General features: G+C 42.6%; 1 long non-coding RNA gene across 1 annotated transcript; it reads right to left on the reverse strand.

Annotated features, from left to right (window-relative positions):
* Positions 1 to 574: 574 nt before the first annotated feature.
* On the reverse strand, positions 575 to 7,750 carry LOC140633680 (uncharacterized). Its single transcript, XR_012031261.1, has 2 exons — positions 7,483 to 7,750; positions 575 to 1,038 (listed from the first exon to the last, which is right to left on the reverse strand). It is a non-coding gene; the product is annotated as an uncharacterized lncRNA (long non-coding RNA).
* Between the last annotated feature and the right edge of the window lie 2,776 nt (positions 7,751 to 10,526).

A 10,526-nucleotide genomic window follows, 5' to 3' on the forward strand; every position in this document is an offset into this window, starting at 1 on the left:
ACCTAATCCCATCTGGTCCCTACCTACCTTCCAGAGGAGGACGGGAAACCTAGTTTTTCCGTGTTCCAGGGTCTGCTGTATGGGATGGTGCCCTGGAGGAGCTCAGAATAGAGGCAGAGCAAGCCAGTGAACAGCGTCCTCCACACTGACTCTGTTGGGTCTCCCCATGTCACCTTGCTTTGGTCTCTGGAGGGGAAAAGACCTCCTCAGTTTGACAGCCAGGTTCTGTGCATGCTGACTTCCAGGAACAATGGCTGGCTCTGGAGTCAAGTGTTTCCAGGGCAGCCATTTTTGTGCTGCCCCCCTCTCCTGTCCTCTCTGGGGGTCTTCCCCACCTGGGCTCCTTGTCGTGGCTTTCCTGGTGGGTGCATTATGACTGTGTTCTCCCAATCTGCTCTTCACCAACTCACATCTGTTGGGGAAGAGTGGCTTCCAAACACTCCTGCTCTCTTTGAAGCCACCCCTAAATTCCACCCCACTCATACACATGTGTTTTTATCATCATTATTACTCTTTCATAGTGACTGCTTTTTTAGGGATTCTTCTTAATACACATTTGCAGATTAACTGCCACTCTTGTCCTCAAGGAGTTTTTACTGCCATTCCCATAACATTAAAAACACTCTAATTGGCATCTACACCTGGGCCCTGAAACCTCAGCTCTCCTGTCCCTTGTGGAGGCCCTGGGTGGTTGTGGGTGATGCCGGGATCAACGAGTAGGTTCTGTGATGACCACCTGGGGGGTGCCACTGCAGAGAGTGGTAGGATGTGAGCTCGGAAGTACCAGATGAGGCTTGAACCCTGTTGCCATCCTGCAGCGTGGAGGTGGAGCCCACTGGGCAGCCACAAACACTAAGTGAGGCTCTGCTCACAAGGCCAGGAGGAAAGAGCCTAGAGCAATCTGCAACCAAAGAGGTTGAATTTCTTTGTTGCAGGCTTTTCATGGCTGTGTGACCATAGACTGTGATCTCTTCGGGAAGGGATATTACTTAGGTGGTGGTGGTTCTTCTTTCTGGCCATGTGCAACTGGGCAAGGAACTGAAACAGAGAGAAACAGGAAGAAGGATTTGTGGTTTTCCGGGTATTTCCCTCTGGAGATACTGCCTTTGAGACAGCATAGGTGTCAGCATGGCAGGCTGACTCCTTGCTCTACTTCTCCCCACCTACAGCCACCACCGGGACACTCAGAAATGTGTCTACAGTCCTAAGCCACAGCTTGAAGTGGAGTCGAAGAAAGAAAGTGGATCCAGCATGTCTGTTTCCTTTCCTTTCCTTTCCTTTCCTTTCCTTTCCTTTCCTTTCCTTTCCTTTCCTTTCCTTTCCTTTCCTTTCCTTTCCTTTCCTTTCCTTTCCTTTCCTTTCCTTTCCTTTCCTTTCCTTTCCTTTCTTTCCTTTCCCAGTGGCCCATGCAGGTTCATAATAGTCCTCAGAAGCCTCTTCCTCTTCCTTCCCTGCCATTTGCTAGTGGCCTGAACCACATTTTACTTCTGATAATGGAGTCAGAGAGTTTGACCCATTACCATCACCTTCACTGAATATAGAAAGTCTCATTTCCTTATTTCCTATTTTTTAATATTTTATTTTTTAAGTAAAAATTATATGTAAGGTGTACAACATGATGATTTGGTAGAGGTACACATAGTGAAATAATTACTATAGTTGTTATGGAATGTGGATTTTTTTTTCCCCCCAGAATCCATGTCCTCTTCAAAGTATGGCTTCCCATTGTCTGGTAAGGACATAACATACCACATGTTCAGTTTTATATATCCAAAATGTATATGTTCAGTTCACATATATATGTATTTGTGTACAGATGCATGTATAGGTATGCATGCATGTGTATCTGAATATTTGTGTGAATATGTTTGAAAGCAACATAGAAGCTTATTAGCTCACCTAACAGTCCAGAATGACAAAGCATCTTATCAGTGCCTCCAGCTAACTAGGAAGTCTCTCCAAAGATGGACATGGTCAAGTTCAGGCTTTTCTCAAAAGACACAACTGATTCCAACCAGCACATTAAGATTCTAAAGTTAAGAGCACATTGTGAAATGTGAATCGATGTGACACTGTCAAACAAAATGACCTGTGGGCTTGGGAGGTTGGCATTTGTAGGAGGAGGCCGAAGTGTGCATCTTAATCTTGATTTCCTTTGGGAATACTTCATTGTGTTCCTGACTCTGATTATGTTCTTGTGCAATCAAAATAGCTCTAATCTCCTAGACTGGACAATGCCTTTTCTTTCTTTCTTCCTTTCTTCCTTCCATCCTCCCTTCCTCCCTTCCTTCCTTTCCTAATTTCTTTCTTTCTATAAAGAATTGAATTCTGTTGGAAGGAAGAATAGTTGTTTGTTTTGTTTTTTGAACAGCAACAACTGTTTGGTTTTTTTGAAAATTAATTAATTTTTAACCGTTTCGTTTTTGAGATATGTGTATAAAATCCCATCCCAGTAGGAGGAAAAGCAATGGATTTTAAGTCCTCCTTGGTGTGTAAATGCTTTAATGCACAGGGACCTCAAATGTTCAACCAGAAAACCAAAGTTCAGTATTCGGAACTCAACCTCAAAATGGCACGAACGATCCAATAGGTAAGCACAGATTTGTTCTTTATAGCCATAATCTCAGGATATTATGAAGCCTTTAGCCTTAAGAAAATTTCAGGCGGGATTTGTATTTAACATCAAATTTATCTTTCCCTTGGTTTTAAATGTATAGTACGGACTGGGTACACTGCGTAGTAATGGAGGTTCTGAATACTAATATAAGGTTTGTCACCTTCTCTCTTCTTTCCTGTCAGTACATGATCTGGCAACTTCCTTACTGCATATAGTCATAGCTGCTTTTGGGCATCTTGAACCCAAGCATAGTGTTTAGAGTATCCATCCATCTCCATCTCTGGACTTCACTCAAGCCCTCCCTAAACTCTCTTTCAATTTCTTTGGCTATATACTTCAGTGAACTGCAAACAAACAGATCATTTTCTTGATGGTGATAAGGCAGTAATAGACTTTACTTCATTGCCTAGTGCCCTTCAGATATGCTTTCTACAAAACTCCTGAGCAGAACAAATATAGTTACTGAATTTGGTTACTGGTACACAATGAAATAATAGCTAAATAACATAGTTACATGGTTATAATATAGTTAAATCATGCGGCAAGTTGCACACAATAAAAAATGCAGTTAGGCAGGGAGAATGAAATTAAGGGTTAGAGGTAAAAGAGAGTGTGTATCTTTAGATGTGATCTGAAATAAAAAGCAGACACCCTGCGAAGGACATAGAGAGATGTCACCAGATGATGCCCGAGGAAGTGACTTCTCTTGTTAAGGCAAGAGTACGTAAGGACATTGGGAAGGGCATGTTCAATTGGCTATATATCTCATCTTATATATCCCTTCCTTCCCCCTTCCAGAGAAGTCATCCTAATTTAGTCCTTATTACCTCTTTCCTGGTGTTTACAATTGTTAAATAGCTGATCTTCCAGTTCAGCTCTGATTTATCCCACAAAGCATTGCCAAATCAATTGTCCTTTAGCACCACTCTGATTATATCATTCTTCCATCCCACATCCTTCAGAGCTGCTCATTATTTGCTGTGGTAGAGTGGGTACCAATTTCTTAGCTTGGCATTCAAGGCTTTGGCATATTCCTTTTTCTAGCCCTACTACTCTAAGTGGGTACCAGCACATTGGTATCACCTGGGAACTTAGAGATGCAGCATCTCAGGTCCCACCTTAGGCTTATTGAATAGGAATCTGCATTTAAAAAAAGATCCTCAGGTGATGCACATGCACAGAAAATTTGAGAAGCACTACCCTAGTCAAACAAAATATTCATACTCCCCGCTACTCCCTACTTTCCTGTTTTTGGCTTTTGCATATTGGATTACCTCCATGTTTACTCCATCTTTGCCTGTCCATTCACAGGATTCTTTTATGATCATCCCAAATGTAACCTCCACAGAACCTTTCCCAGTTATCCCATGGAGCAGGCAGGTCAACCTTTAGAATGCCTGCCAAACCTTTTATAAGTTGAACTGCCCCTGCTGAAGGGACAGCTTTATTTATACTCCTTGACCTGGTCCTATCAGCCATTGAAACTTGGCCTATGGTTGGGTCATCAGCACTGGAGTAGTCCATCCGGTGGCTGGCCAGTAACCCAGAGTGTGGCCACATGAACTGTGGGGAGAAACAACTAAATTCTCTTTCTCCTCTTTAGAAATTCAAATAAGACAGTTAGCAGTGCTTGCTAAAACTAAACACCAGGAGGTAGAGTCAAGGTCATGAGCAGTCATGTGTAAACCATAGTTAGAAGGAAACAGAAACTTGGAGCGAGCCGAGTCAATAGAGGTAGGAGGACAGAACAGACCAGCAGGCAAGGTGGAGATGCCATAAGACAGAGAGACAGACGGGATAATGAGTCCCTAGTCCTGCCCAAGTCCCGAATGGCTTTCCCATGCCACGTCTGGGGTTTTTAAAATAACACCTAATCCCCATGACCTGAGAAAACTTGTGTAAGTCTCTTCCTTGCAAACAGAACAGGCACTTTGAACCCCCCCAAATGGAGCTTCTGGCTCCATCCTTAGACTTTGCTTTGAGACTGTGTTTCTCCTTTTTGTTGGCTGTTTCCCAGCCCTGTGTGATAACACCCATGGTTCTTTATCAACACCAGTATAGCAACTTGTGATAAGATCGTGTCCTTCTCATTTTTGAGCATCCAGCAAGATGTATGCTAACAGTAGTGGTAGGATTGACTCAAATTGAATTCCAGGGAAGCAAAAACATTATAGTGAAGAGATCTGGGAAGGAAGGTGATAGGATCTATTATTAATAAGGGCTGAACTCAACTGGAGAGTGGCCAGCATTTGCTTGAAGGCTTTGGTGCATTGTACCAAACAAGCCAAAGAGCCACGCATGAGCCAGTGTGTATTTTTAATACAAGCTGTTCAGTGTCATTGCAGCAAAATTAGTAATTCCCATCTCTTAGGAACCTGATCTCGGCTGACACTATTTTATCAGTAAAATAATTTCTTGTAGTGAGTTGAGTGTACCAAACATGTGTTTCCAGCTGGTCAGCAGTCTTCCTTCTTAACCTTTCACCTGATCCAGGCTGTTCTTGCAGATTACAGGACAAATGTTGTTTGGAGAATGATGGGTCTCAGCAGATTGAAGGAGGCAGCTTCCTTGCTTATATTTGGTCAGTTGCCTCCCACTGAGGGTCAGTATGGGTCTGCTATATGTGTGCACTTCGGTATATGCGAGGGGGCTGTGCACGCAGAGAAATGGTTCCTATTTGTTTCTTTTAGTGTGGGAGATCAAGCTGAATTCGGAAAGTGTCATTATGGTGGTTTGGAAGAAAGGCAGAGAGGGGGCCCTAATTTTACAAGTAGATGGGGATTTCTTTCCCTTTCTCAACTCCCTCTTGGAGAACATCATGCTCCAAATCCGGAGGTTTCATCTGCTTTTAAGCTGGAAGCTTCTTCTTTAATGGCTTTGTGACTCACAGGGCCCGGGTGATGGTTGCTTTTTCTGTGTATAGAACTATAATCCTTCTCAATTATCAAAGACATAAATTACTATTATTTCCTTACCAGATCGAACATCTCCCTTAAATATGTGAAAGAAAAATTGTTGGTTGTCTGGTGAATTTTCCTCTTGGAAAAACTGCCTATTCTTAATCTACAAGTTCAATGAAAGTTCAAAAGTTTATCAGTGCAAACTCTATATTCTAATAATTCATCACCCAGCTTCTACATCCACATTAAGAGACTCTGGGTTGAGATGTTTTGTCTTCTCTCCCATGTAAAAGTAATCAAACAGCACATTTCCTGGGCATATCGTGAATACCTATTGATCATAATCGGAGCACAGATGGTTTGAGAGAGCTTGGCTGACTGGCTGACATGCAGGCCCTCGTGTCAATCACAGGAACAAATTGATTTTGACTACCCAGCCACGATTCTCCTACCCCAGCAGAATTTCATTCAGGGCTGCTATTTGGAGAATTTTGAACAGACAGCATTTCTGAAGGAGTGTCATAGTCCAAAGTTATTGTGGCGGTAAACTTGATTACTGAGAAAATGGTGATTTTAATGTACCTTCTACTTACCTTTACCACAAGAAGGTCAATACCTTTCTCCAATGTTGAAAGGGCTCTTATCAATTTAAACTTTATCCTGAATTATGTGTGCTAATTAGGGAAAAGGAGAATCCTGATTTGCGTTTTTCTATGAAAGTATGAAGAACCTTAATACTTTTCTCCAACTGGGACTTGTTTTCTTACTCACTTTTTAAATTAATAATTTCTATTGACAAAATTAAAGAGCTTATGCTTATGCCATCCATCTTTCCCTTAGACTTGGTATAGATATGTTAGCTGGAGAATAATATAGGGAGCGAGGGCTCATACTCCCAATACTGTTGTAAGCATTAAAATCCTCTGTGAGAGTCAGATAAGAAAGGGCCTTCTTCGATACTACCCATTACTGTCCATTACCTTACTGCTTCAAACATCAAGAGTGCCAGGGTAGGTTCCATAGGAAATGGGTCTGCCTCCATCAGGGAAGGGTTTGGGATATGCACGAATGGCTTGGGGACCAAGATATTTTGTCCTTATCCCAGTTCCCAGCTCTGGACTGGCCCCTGTTCCAAGTGATCCTCCTTACTTGTTGCTTAGCCATCCTACATCTTTGCACTTGACTCATTCCCTGCCTGTGCTCTATCACTGATTGTGGGGGCAGGGGCAGATTAAATGACTATGCTTTTATGTTACTTTTTTTTTTTTTTTTTAATTAGACATGTACACCTGTTCTCCAGCCATACTTGGTTGTACTAAGAGAAGAGGTTTGACTCAAACGGTACCAGTCCGTAGGCTGGTCTAATCTAACCAGAGACCACTCCAGAATTCAAGTTAAGAGATGAACAGTCTGTGGTCAGATAATGCTGGGTGGTTGGCATCAAAGGCATATAGGCTGTGATGGAATCAATGGCCGTGCAAACCTAGAGCAGCCATTTTTGGCCAGGTGTACCCTGATGAGTCAGCAGGGACAGGTCATCTGGGAAGACAAGCAAGAGAGCAAAGCTGACACAGAGATAAGAGACCTCAGGTGCCTATCAGGGACGAAGGGGTAACTCTGATTTTGGAGTTGGCAGGGTTGGGTTCGTAGAACTGCTTATGGCCCATTTGCCCTCCCTCTTGTCCTGGGATGCTCTTATGCTTGCCTGCTGTGCTTCTGAACAGGTCTTTATTCTTCTTAACCTGGCTTGAATGAGTTTCTATTCACAACCAAATATGCCCTGACCAGAAAGTATCCTGTTGGGGAGATTCAGATGGGAAGTTTCTATTTTCCTTACTCACCTAGTCTAGGGTCTTGGGACTCTAGAAAATCATGGTGCCCTCTTTTGTCTAGCTGAACGTAGTTCCACAAGAGAGGGTATACCAAGAGAAAAGATGTTATTATTTGAATGTTCAAATCTCTTACCATCAATGCCCTCTATACTCATTCTCTGCCTCTTCCTCTGACATTTGCTCCTGCTCTTGGCATTGACCATTTACTTAAAACATCCTGCTTTATTTGGTACTTTTGGTGGTAAAGTTGACTACAAATTCATTGTGACTTTTCTCATTGAAAGATGGAGTCTAATTCTGTTCCCTTGAATATGGGCTGCCTTTATGACCTGCTTGACCAATAGAATGTAGTAGAAGTGATGTCCGGATGTTCCAAGATTAGGTCATAAGAAGCCTTTGAACTCCTGGCTGTGCCCCTGGGAACACTCTCTTGAAACCCTGAGCTGCTGTTGTAAGAAATCCTATTACCCTGAGGCTGTCGTGCTGTGAGGAGCTCAAGTTGAGGTGAAGGAGATGGTAGGGGGAGAGAGAGAAGCAGGCCAAAGATTCAAACAAAGAGTGAGGAAGCCATCTTGAAGATGGACCATCTGGCCCCAGCTGACACCATGTAGATCAGAGATAAACCATGCAGCTGAGCTCTTCCTGAATTACTGAGACACAAGTAGTATTATAAACAAAATAAAATGTTTGTTTTAAACTGCCAAATTTTGAGATAGTTTGTTACACACCAACAGATAATCAGAATATTCTAAGTCATCTCAGAGCTACTTCAGCCTGCTTGCCTTTCCTTAGATGATTCCCTAGCCCAAGGACACCTCCCTTCCCCTCCACCTCTAGATCAAGAGAAATATCTCCTTTTCTGAGGGAGCACATTTGGCCAAAGTCACTCTTGGAACCCTTTGCTTATGCTGTCCTGTGTGCCTCTTTGATAACGATTTTGCTATCATGTCCTAACTTCCCAAGGTCACAGCCAACTCCTTGCTCTTTTTCTATTTTTTTTTTTTTGTCTTGTCCCTTGACAGAGTCCCCAGCAGAAGGGATTCAGCAGGTGTTGAGCCTCCTAAATGTTCTCAAATCTTGAGACCAAATTGCCCTAATCACCTTAAACCGAATCTATATTGGTACTATTCAAAGGTCTTTCTTCAATTACTCATTTCTGGTTAGGCACCTCACTGTAGACATAATTCCTACTTTTTCATTCTCAGAATGTGTGTAGAGTTTGAACTTTTGGGGTGGTTGGGAGAAAACCTCCGAGGGGCACAGAAGGAAACCCAGGGTAGCATAAATAATGGGCAAAATCAAGTGACATACTCTGAGTTTGCTTGTCAACACATGCCCGTATCATTTATGGGAGGTCAGGGTCAAACTCTGTTTATAGTTCTGTTCTGGCCAGGGTGAGTGAGTGTCTTTTAACCACATCACCTCTTTCTAAAACCTATTTTGTTTGGATTTCTCCCAGCCCACCAAAGTGAACTTTCCCATGTTCCCAGGACATTTTTTTTTTCATTTCCATGTACCCGTTGGTTTCCTTTCACATGCAACATTCTTTTCTGCAGTGTTCAGAAAATTCATTAGCGTCCAACCTCCTCAATTAGGCAGAGTAAACACGCATTACTCCGAATTGGCCCCCTACTGCATAGAGAGAGAGAATTCGAGCAAAATGTTGGCCTAGTACCCAAGGATTTGACCACGACGTTTACTTCTCTTCAATGAAATTCAGGTCACATCTTCCTGTAGTTTTCTCTATAAGTAATTAAGCTCTTATCTTCAATTTTCAAAGGATCACTGTTTCCTTTTCTACATTTATCCATTTCCTCTTCAATTCATGGTGTGTACTTATCTATTCTTGTATGCATACCATTCGTTTGTGGCATTATCTGCTGTTAGATTTTCCCATTTTTCTTAATCTAACAATCACAGAATCAGCAACATGATAGCAGGCGAACCACACTGAGAGGCAGAGATCTTTTCTCCTGCTGCAAAAGGAGAAGAAGGGCACATTTGAAATGTTTTGCTTCTTAAAGAATTCTATTAAAAAAAAACAACAACTGTGAAGTTACCGCACTTCTCCCTAGACATCACAAACTATATAATCTCTAACTTTTCCCAACGTTCAGGCGCATGGGATACAGGAAAACATTGGCCGCCTTCTATTCGTGTTCATAGGTCGTGACTAAGAGAAGTAGATTTTCGAGAAACATTGATGTGGGTGTACTTTTAAGTGGGAGGAATTTCATGTTCCAGTCTCCCTGCCGAACACCTAGAATATTAGAGACTTGGGGAAATTTGGTGCTTGACTCCTTTTAAGAGAGAACCATGACTCGAGGTCACAGTGTGATACATCCCTGACACGAGCGTGTGATGGAACAGGCATTGAACAGAGGGGAGCAAAACAAGCTGAAGTGAAAAGTTCAAAGGCATGATGGCATTCTTACAAGTGAGGCGATGGAGGGTTATTAAAGGGGAGCTTTTAGAGAGGAGGTGGCTGTGAGCTCAAGCTCTCTCTTGTGCCCATTGTCAGTTATAAGACATACCTGCACATGCACACACACTGCTTATTTATGCTTCATATTGAATCTGTTGAGAAGTATTTACTCTCCTTCATCAGAATACTGCATTGTGACATATATCTTCAGTTCCTTAGCAACAAACTGTCACCTCACCCTTGTGAAACCCTGGTCAGCCCAGAGGAGAGGGACCACTGAATGGTGATGGAGAAAATCCTGATTTCAATCACAAATGTCTATAAGAATTGGGAAGACAATATGAAAAGGCAGGTCAAGGAAGCTGCGTTTGAACAAGTGTTTTTGATTAAGGTTTGTGTCAGCCCAGAAGTCCCTTTAAATTCCTTTTTATTGAATAATTTCCCTTTGATCCTTGAGTAACTAAAAGAAAACCCAGCGCTTGACATGACTGTGGGACTAGAGCCCTGTTGGAGGATGCCTTTGCCTGACTGCTGGCAGGGGCTCTCACCACACAGGAGCCTCACCCAGCACAGTTGTGAGCATGCTGTTTTCTACACCCGCTACCTGCCCCCCATCCTGGGAGAGGGGGTATGCAGGACACTCAGCTGTAGCAGTCATTCCAGGTTGTGCTTATTTCTTTGCCTGTCTTTGACTTCACAGACACTTGTCAGGAGACATTGATGACAATGTAAGAAGATGTTGGTTAGCTCAA

The sequence above is a fragment of the Canis lupus genome, chromosome 5, assembly GCF_048164855.1.
Source record: "Canis lupus baileyi chromosome 5, mCanLup2.hap1, whole genome shotgun sequence".
In the NCBI taxonomy this organism is placed as follows: domain Eukaryota; kingdom Metazoa; phylum Chordata; class Mammalia; order Carnivora; family Canidae; genus Canis; species Canis lupus.